General features: G+C 34.6%; 1 pseudogene across 1 annotated transcript; it reads right to left on the bottom strand.

Annotated features, from left to right (window-relative positions):
• Positions 1-7,238: 7,238 nt before the first annotated feature.
• Positions 7,239-8,630, bottom strand: LOC149571344 (putative aspartic proteinase GIP2 pseudogene; annotated as a pseudogene). Its single transcript, XR_016358498.1, has one exon. The product of XR_016358498.1 is annotated as a putative aspartic proteinase GIP2 pseudogene (transcript).
• Positions 8,631-9,092: the final 462 nt, after the last annotated feature.

Raw genomic sequence — 9,092 nt, forward strand, 5'->3', positions numbered from 1 at the left:
GCAAGGTTTATTTTCAATCAAAAGTGTAGATTAGAATGGATTAGAGGAGAAAAGGTTGGTTTCTTGAGGTGGGCATAGAGGAAACATGGCTTTTTTGAATCAGTGGGGGCAGATTACAATGGTTTAAAGGAGATGAGATTGGTTTTTTTAGGTGGGTATAGAGGAAATATTGCTTGTTTTCCTTTTTTGGATCATCAAGTGTATCTTGTAATAGATTAGAGGAGAAAAGATTAGTTTCTGAAGTGGGTATGGAGGAAACATGGCTATTTTGAATCAGTGGGGGTAGATTATAGTGGTTTAGAGGAGATTAGATTGGTTTTATCAGGTGGGTATAGATGAAACATGACCTTTTTGGGTCATTAGGTGTAGATTGTAGGAGATTAGAGGAGGAGAGATTGGTTTATTCAGTTGGGTATGGAGTAACCATTATTTCTTTTGAATTGGCAAGTGTAGATTGGATGAGACTAGAGGAGGAGAGATTGAGTTTTTGGCTAGGTATATTGAAAACATTGGTTTTTTTTGGGATTACCAAGTGTAGATTGTAGAGATTAGAGGAGGAGAGATTGGTTAATTGAGGTGGCTATACAAGAAACATGGTTTTTTGAATGAGTGAGTCTAGATTATAAAGGATTAGAGGAGAAAAGATTGTTTTTTTTTTGTGAGGTGGGTGTAGAGATGGGAAACTCCCTAAGATGTTGCATTGCATGTATGCTTCCTTGTGGTGCTCTTGATGTTGTTAGAGTTGTTCATGTGAATGGGCATGTGGAGGAATTTAGCAAGACTACAAGTTTCAATATGTGCATTTATCTCTCCAACTAATAATGAAGATTGCTTTTGGTTTCAATGGTTTCATTATATATATTTACAGGTTTAAAGCTAACTAATTTTTAATTAAAGTGAGTTTTTGTTTTGCAATTACCTTCGTAGATGTAGGCAGTATAGCTCTTAATCTTGAATACAACAAGTTCAAATTCCTCTCTCATCTTCCTTTCAGGATAATCTGGCTGAGAATCCTTTTGTATAGTGAGAGTTTTATTTTTTTGTTTGGTGAGCATTGAATTTTGGATTAAGTTAACACTCTATGCGTATTGCTTGTCCATCTTCCTATATAACAGCATTCACAATTGGATAATTACATATAATATTTTACTTGAATAGTCATTCATTCTAATCAGCCTCTATCCCATAAGGCACGAAGATTTTGTATTGCTGTGTTAAATGTTCTTAGAACATATCACAGTTTATGTACTCATTTAGAATCTTAGATGATTGTTCTCACTAATATTTAGCTCAAAAATAAATGGTTTTTTTGTTTGACTATCTTGGTTTCTTCTTCTATGCACTCCAAGTTGAATGTGTTATAATTCAGCATTCATAAGGACTCCCCCAATGGTTTCCTCTGCTTCTCAAATGCTTTACTTGGATCACCAATAATTATTGGATAAATAGCCTAAATTTGGAGTGGGGTTATGCAGATTATACAGAGCAATTGTATATAAACTAATATATCCTTCTAATTGAATGTTTCATTTTATTTGTATTTGTTCATATTTTATACAAGCTTGATGGATTTAAATTTGCTAGTGTGTGAGTGTGGCGCTGGCATAATAGTGAAGACCTCACACACTAAGGATAATTCAAAATGTAAATTTTATTCTTGTCCAAATGCAAGAAAGGTTATTACTAATTTTTGTTGTATGAACTTGCATTTTTGTACCAACTAATTGTTCTGGAAACTACTAATTTAGAATTCGTATTGCAGGGGGATGGTGGTTGTAATTTCTTCCCGTGGGTCGATTAGGTCCCCCCAACATTTGTCGTAGCTAAATCCGTAGCACATGAAAGTACTTAGTGCAAGTTGTACAGGATCTGAGAGAGTGAAAACATGTTTCTTCAAGGCATGTTTGGACGCATGTTGGGAATTATAATTGTTTCAATTGTCCTAGTCTTTTGGGACCATATCCGTAAATGCAGTTAAAAGCCAAAGCAACTATTGTAATTTATTTTATAATTTTGAATAGAAATGGTGGACATATTTAATAACAATTTGACTATTTTATTGTTTGGAACTTGTTTCTAATCATATCGTGGTGACTAATTCTATTAAAATGATGAATAAATTATACTAATTTCATTACTATTTCAATTGTTTGACTAATTTAAAAAAATCCATATTTTAACTTGTTTTTTCATGTTTCCTTATTTTGGAGACTTTAGTTTTGATTAAGAATTTGTTACATTGGAAATAATGATTTTTAATTTAAAAGAATTTAATGGAGTATTTTATTTTTCATATGGAAGAAATAGGTTTCACGTTGAATTTAATGGAAAAATGGTGTTTTTAAAAATATTTTATTAATAGAAGAATTTGGCTAAGGATTTTATTGTTTTAATATAATTACTTACTATAATGTGTTAATGAAGTTTGAATCTTACTTACAAAAATTATGATGACTAATGATCTTTCAAAAAATCATTTCAACAATTTATTTATTAGCTTAATAATATTTATTATATTATAGGTTGTGCACAAATGATAGGCAACATCTATGCAGCCAACCAAATCTACCATTTGTTATTATTTAAAATTACAATAGAAGTTTTCTAGTAATTTTTAAATAATTTAAAAATGACATTAACCAACCATTCCATTGGCTAGATAGTCATTTCGCAAATGATAAGGCCATAAGTTTTTCATGTTGGAAAGTATATGTGATCTAAATTGAAAAACATTTTTTAAAAAAAAATCTTAAAAGTAATCTAACTCATTCAAATGTATAATGAAAAAAATATTAAATAACAATAAAAAATAACCTTATTCCAATTCCACTTTTGCACAACCAAACATAGCTTATATATATTTCCTATCAAATTTTGGGTGAACCAAACAGAGAATAGGAATACATATTCTATTTTTGTATTCCCAGAATAACAAACCCAGAATAGGTATTCCTATTCTGCTTGCCAAACGGGCCCTTAAGGTTCTCAATTTTTACTGTTGTAAGAGATGCTTACTGGATTTAAACCTATTCCCATGTTGGTATAATTTCTTTTCTATCGAATATTGTTGTTAATTTTGACCCTGACTTAAATTTTGAATCAAATATTGCTCCTATTTCCATATCGGTATATTGGTTGTTAATAATTTCTTTTCTATCAAATATTGTTGTTAATTTTGACCTTGACTTAAATTTTGATAAGCTTATTATTTTCTATTTGAAATTAGGATATGGAGATCTTATATATTAAAGATATATATGTTTTGTTGTATTTTGTGAGTTTGTCGATAAATTGATATTTTTTGAGACACAAATCGTCTCTTTTAAATGAACATATTTGGTGTTGTTTTGGATGTTAAGGTCAAAATATAAATGAGATATTATATATACAATGGGAGTTTAAGATGGGCATGGTTCTAATGTTTGGATTTTTTTATACAAAATATAAGATTTTTAGATTTTGTTGTTATTTAGGATTAGTTTGTGTGTATACAAGGAATTGAAGTTAATATCACAATCTTTTTGTCATAATTCTTTTTTTTATAAATTATAGTTCAACCTAAATAAAAAATTAAATTTTATATATATCTATGGTATTTGCACTTCCTTAAGAACCCAAACAAGTCATGTCACTAAGGCCACAACTATCTAAGTAGGCCTAAGTGTGGATAAAGATAGGGGGTTCACTAAGGTTTGGGTAGGGCGTGACTCTCTAAAAATTTTATTAGTTCTAAATTAATGATTAACTTCACCTAGTTGGGTGATTAAACACTTAATCAATGACTCCAAAGTCATTCTTTCCACCTTTGTGAATTGTTGTGTTTCTCATGAGTACCATGATGGTAATTGTGTTGTGGATTTCCATGTAAATGTAGGTGTGATGACTCATCATAGTTTATGTTGGGATTATTAGAATCAAATCCAAATGGATCTTAGTTGACACTTAAGAAATGATGTCTAGGAGTGGTCATAACAAAATTCTTTCCTTCTCATTGCTCTTACTTTTTTATGAAAATGGCCCCTTTATGGAGGTATGGTTAACTAATATGTGGGTTTTTATCATTGCTTGGGTGGTTTACTCTGATTTATGCCTGCATATTGCTTTGTGTTCAAAAATGGGTGGGGAAAGAAATAGGTTTAGACCTAGTGTAAATATCATAAATAGTCAAATATGGACATAGTTTGAGAGCATTTGTCTTCTAGTGGTCTTGCTCCATGTATGAAAGCCTTGCATTGTGTGAATGCCCTAGTTACTAGGCATTTGAGGATGGGTAGGATAAATCCATTCTCAAGGTGTATGGTATGGAGTTGTCATTCATGAAGAGTTAGTCATGAAGGTTTCTAGGATGGATGGAAACAATAATAAGTTCTATAGGGATAAGAAAGATGTTTTAGTTGGTTTGGATTACTTCTTTCTACCTTGGGAACATGAGGTGGTCACCAAAACTATTAATGGTGGCTATGAGCGCATGAATTTACAGAAGCTTTGGTTGGAGGTTGTTGAAATTATTATGCAGTATGTTATTGGTGATGATAAATTTGGAATCTTTTTCAATAATCAGTTTATGATTCTCAACCATTTTTACCATGATAAATCTATTTCTATCCCTTCCTTTCTAGTTGGCCTTTTCCCTTAGTCATATTATGGAAGCCCATGATAGGCGACCTTGGGCCTCTATTCTTCATGGAGTTTGATTATGCTTATTATTGAAAGTGCCAAATCTATCAATATTGGTTAAAAAATCCTCTTTGAAGACCAATGTGGAGTTTAAGAAGAGTGCTTGTATGCATTATGAAAATGAAGGGGCAGATCATGAATCAATCTATATTTATGGGGATGAAATATATCACATGTAAAAGAAGAGAAAATATCCTCCATTCATTTCTCCCTCATCATCTTACAAGAAGAAGGTGGTTTCTTTTGAAAAGGAGGACTTGGATTATGATTAATGTAAGGACTATGTCCCTAACTTGCTAGATCAAGAGAAGGGATGGACAAAAGAAAAAGGTCTCACCCAAGGGAAGTCTAAATCTAGGCACTATGCAAGAGGGATGTTAATGGGCTCCTCTAAACCCATAGCTAGAAATAGTAATTGGCCCCCATCTCTTTTTTATTTAAAATCAAATTAGGAGAAGAATAAACAAGGAAAAATTATTCATATTGATATTCTAGTGGATATAGGTAAGGATACTCCTCTTGTCAAGGGATTTAGTTATAGAGATGAGGCTTCAGTGAGCTGAATATTGAGTAGTTTTCTTATTAGCCAAGAAAAGCAATTTAACTTTAGTTTAGATGAGTTAAAGGCTACATCAACAAGATGTGCGAGTCCTCAAGTTCTCAGAAACTTGGTGATATTCTAGCTAGTACCAAGAATTTGACTTCTAGTGTTCATAAGCTAAAGGAGGATCATGAATCCAAAATGGAGAAGTTGGAAACTAGTTGGTAGTTTCAAGTTGCACTCAACAAGGTGGTCAATGTTAGAAAGTCTTCTCTGCTAGACACCAGTTAATCACCTTTCCAAAGGTTTTTCTCCTATTTCTAGTTCTAAATCTTTTACTACAAATACAAGTTTTAATCAGGGTAAAAAGAAGAAAAATGTTGCCAATATGAGTGGAGAGGATCCTAATACTAATGTTTTGACCCTAAATTTGGTTTGAATCCTACTACGTGATTAAGGAATAAGGACAAGGTCCTACTCCTCTTGATAATAGTATTATGAAAGTTGAGAATATAAACATCATTTCCATTAAGAAACTAAAATCTTTGGCTAAATGTCTTTAGTTATGTTAGGAGATTTTTTCTCTATTTTTTTGTCCATATTAGTGGCATGTGATTCGTATTTGGGTTTTTGTTTTGTCTGTTTTCATAATATATTTTTTTTTAACAATTTGGGTTTCTAGTCCTTGTAAAATTAGTTTTCCCATAGTCGAAAACAAGATCAAGTATCTATCAAACACTCAAGTTAACAAAATTCATATCATAGTTCTTGCATATTATTATTTAAGAATTTATCTACTTTTTAAATTTTAGTTTATTGTGAATATTGATATGACCTTATTTTTCTTCCAAAGTCCTTTGAACCATTTTAATAAAAATGACCTTTCATATTTGTAATTGTAAGACTTGGAATGGGTTAATGGAGCCAAGTTTGTGTAGAATTCCAACATGAAGACTAAATCTAGCCAAGGGAGGAGAGATTTAATACTCTCAACAGCCTTCAAGTACACTATGACAAGGGATGCTTGATAAATTGGAGAGAGGAATTATAGGAATCTAAATTTTTGCAAGAGGAAAGATCTTTTGGTTTCTTTTAGTCTAAGCACATAATGTCCTTTCACTTATCACTATTGGTGGGAATTGCATAATCATTTTGAAAGGATTTCAATATAAGTTATGTTGGAGAGAAAAGTGATAATAGACCTTTGAACTAAATGAATCCAAAACAATAAGAATTCATGAGCTAAATATTTTCTTAGAAAATATATGAAGTACATGCATAAAATAATTAAAGGTATCCTTTACTTGTGAATATTTATTTGCCATTAGAATAGGTATTTATTTTTTAAGATGAAAATCTCAACCTCTTTTATCATATTTTGTTCACCCATTATTTATTAAATGCTTGGTTTAACTTGTATTATTTTTGAAGATGAAAATCTCAACCTCTTTTATCATATTTTTTTCCACCCATTATTTATTAAATGCTTGGATTAATTTGTATTATGTACTCTAGTGCAAAATAAACTATTGTTTACTGAAGATTGAGTCATCAATTGATATATTGCATATGAATACAAGAAAGAGACACTATTGAATTGATAGAAAAGAGCTCAACAAAGAGGACTTTGATAGACTAGTACATGAAATGAGTCGCTAGACTTCTATCACTCAAGCTTGATTTTTTAAAAAGAAGTAAATGTAAATATTGGCTAAAAATTGGAATTCAATTGGAAATTTATAAAAACCCTCGATTCTCATAAATAGATCATGGATGAGAACCTTTCTTCTCAGTCAAGATTGGGATGCCATGTCATACCTAGACATAACAAGTCGAACAGTACAAATTTGAAAAGTAACTTCAAATGAATCCTAAAGTTTAATAAAAACGATGTGTATGGGATGTTGGTCCTACGAATAACCTCCGACCGAGTGTCCAAAACATGAATCTACATCTCCATAAAGGTCATTCAGACGCATGAAATGCTAAGTAGGTATCACATTCAAAGATGCTAAAGTCATTGTAATAATATAGTTTAAGCATTGATGGTGTTCTTTAAATCACATCAGTGTGACTACATCGATTTGAAAACAGGGAAGCTGTAATGTCAGGCAAACACGATATTGGAGCAGGCCGTGTTGGAGGCGAGCAACGATGAGCTGAAATAGAGCTTAAACTCAATCAAGTCGAACTGCAGCAGGTTGTCTACCAACTGATGACTTCCCACCACAATCGACTCAGCCGAGTATTTCCATGCCTCTACAAAAGCCAGACACAACACTCCCTCTTTCACTTTAACCACAGAATTGGCCCCGTGAATCCTCCAAAACACGTACTCGTTATCCAGAACCAGATCGATGAGTGGCACGGTTGGTCCAGTTTTAGTGGAACCCGCTGTTGTGGCGTCAAAGCAGGCTTCAAATGGCTTTACCGACTCCACGCGTGAGATGCCCATGGCTTCCGCTTCCTTAATGAACGCGTCACGAATGGCGGTGTAGATGGGCTTAGCAGCCTGCGTGTACGGCACCACGGTGCTCAGCTTTGTTCCGCCGCTGCCCTGCAAGCTTAACCTCAGCAGCTCCGGATCGATGGCCAATTTCTTTCCGTTTACCTGAATGCTATGAACATTCAGGTAATATTCCGTGGGGTATCTGACAGTGCGGAGGAAGGTGTAGTTGAGCTTGATGTAAGGGAATTCCTTGTCGGGGCCTTTCAGGTAATTCGGGGTACCGAAAAAGACGCCTCCGGGAGCGTCGCCGGCGGGGAGGCAAAACCCGAATTTTCGATCTAATTCGAGTGCCACGGTGGTCTGAAAGGGCAGAGCCAGCCGCGCCCAATTCAAGCCCGCCATTCCCACCGCCCCCTCTGCCAGTCCCTGCAACAAACTCGACGGAGCGCAGACGAAGGCGAATTGGGGAACGATTATTTTGGAAGCCAGGGAGACCCTCCTTCCATCGCTCGGATACACCGCAACATTGTCTTGAGAGAGCTCTGCGTTGAATATCTCTTTTCCCGTCACTCCAATCGTCAACGCTTCCCGGCACGTGTCGTTTTCGCAGGATTTTGTTCCCAGCGGCACGTTCGAGCAGTCCCCGCAGCCGTGGAGGGCAGATCCAGAGGCGGTGCAGAGAGGAGTGTGACACGGGATGGTAAAGTACGTGGAGGAGTTGTATGCCGAGGTTTTGCAGTTGAGCCACAGGAAGTCTCCCGCCAGATCTACGACCACTCTTACTTTCTTCAGGGGAGTCTGGTGTTCGAATTCCATCACGTATTGGAGTGTTGTGGGATCCTTCCAGAGGGGAGCAGCCACAGTGATTACGCGGCTTCTGCAGCTTGGTATTGAAGAGACCCAGTACACAGAGAAAAGAAAGAACGCCCAAAGACAAGTCATGGTGCAGGACTGGTACATTATGTGAATGATCATTTTTAGCAATTGGTTGTAATATAGGCACTGAAAGTGGAGAGCAACCCATTAATGATGACGATCACAAAAGCAGACAGTACATCATTATATCTTATCAAAAACTAGTGAGGAGCTCTTAGTGGCACACTGAATTCATAACTAATTTTATAACAGATTTTATAATTTGGTTTCCTTTGTGATCATCCCACTCAGGTGGAATTATGAAGAGTTGGAAACACGTCACACCTTATCTCCTTGATGCATTCGGTGCGAGGGAAAACGTGGCAGGAAAATAGACCTGTAAATTGCCACGCTGAAGAAAAAGAGGGCGCTGCACTGTCTTATTTTAATATAATATATAGCATTATTAATTTAGTTAATATCTTAAATATATCTACGAGTATATATAGGAGCTCCACGGATATGCGGATATAGTATTAAAGATTAAAAATTGAATATACATGTATTTTA

This window comes from Cupressus sempervirens, chromosome 2 (assembly GCF_028749045.1).
Source record: "Cupressus sempervirens isolate cs-2001-9-10 chromosome 2, ASM2874904v1, whole genome shotgun sequence".
In the NCBI taxonomy this organism is placed as follows: Eukaryota; Viridiplantae; Streptophyta; class Pinopsida; order Cupressales; family Cupressaceae; genus Cupressus; species Cupressus sempervirens.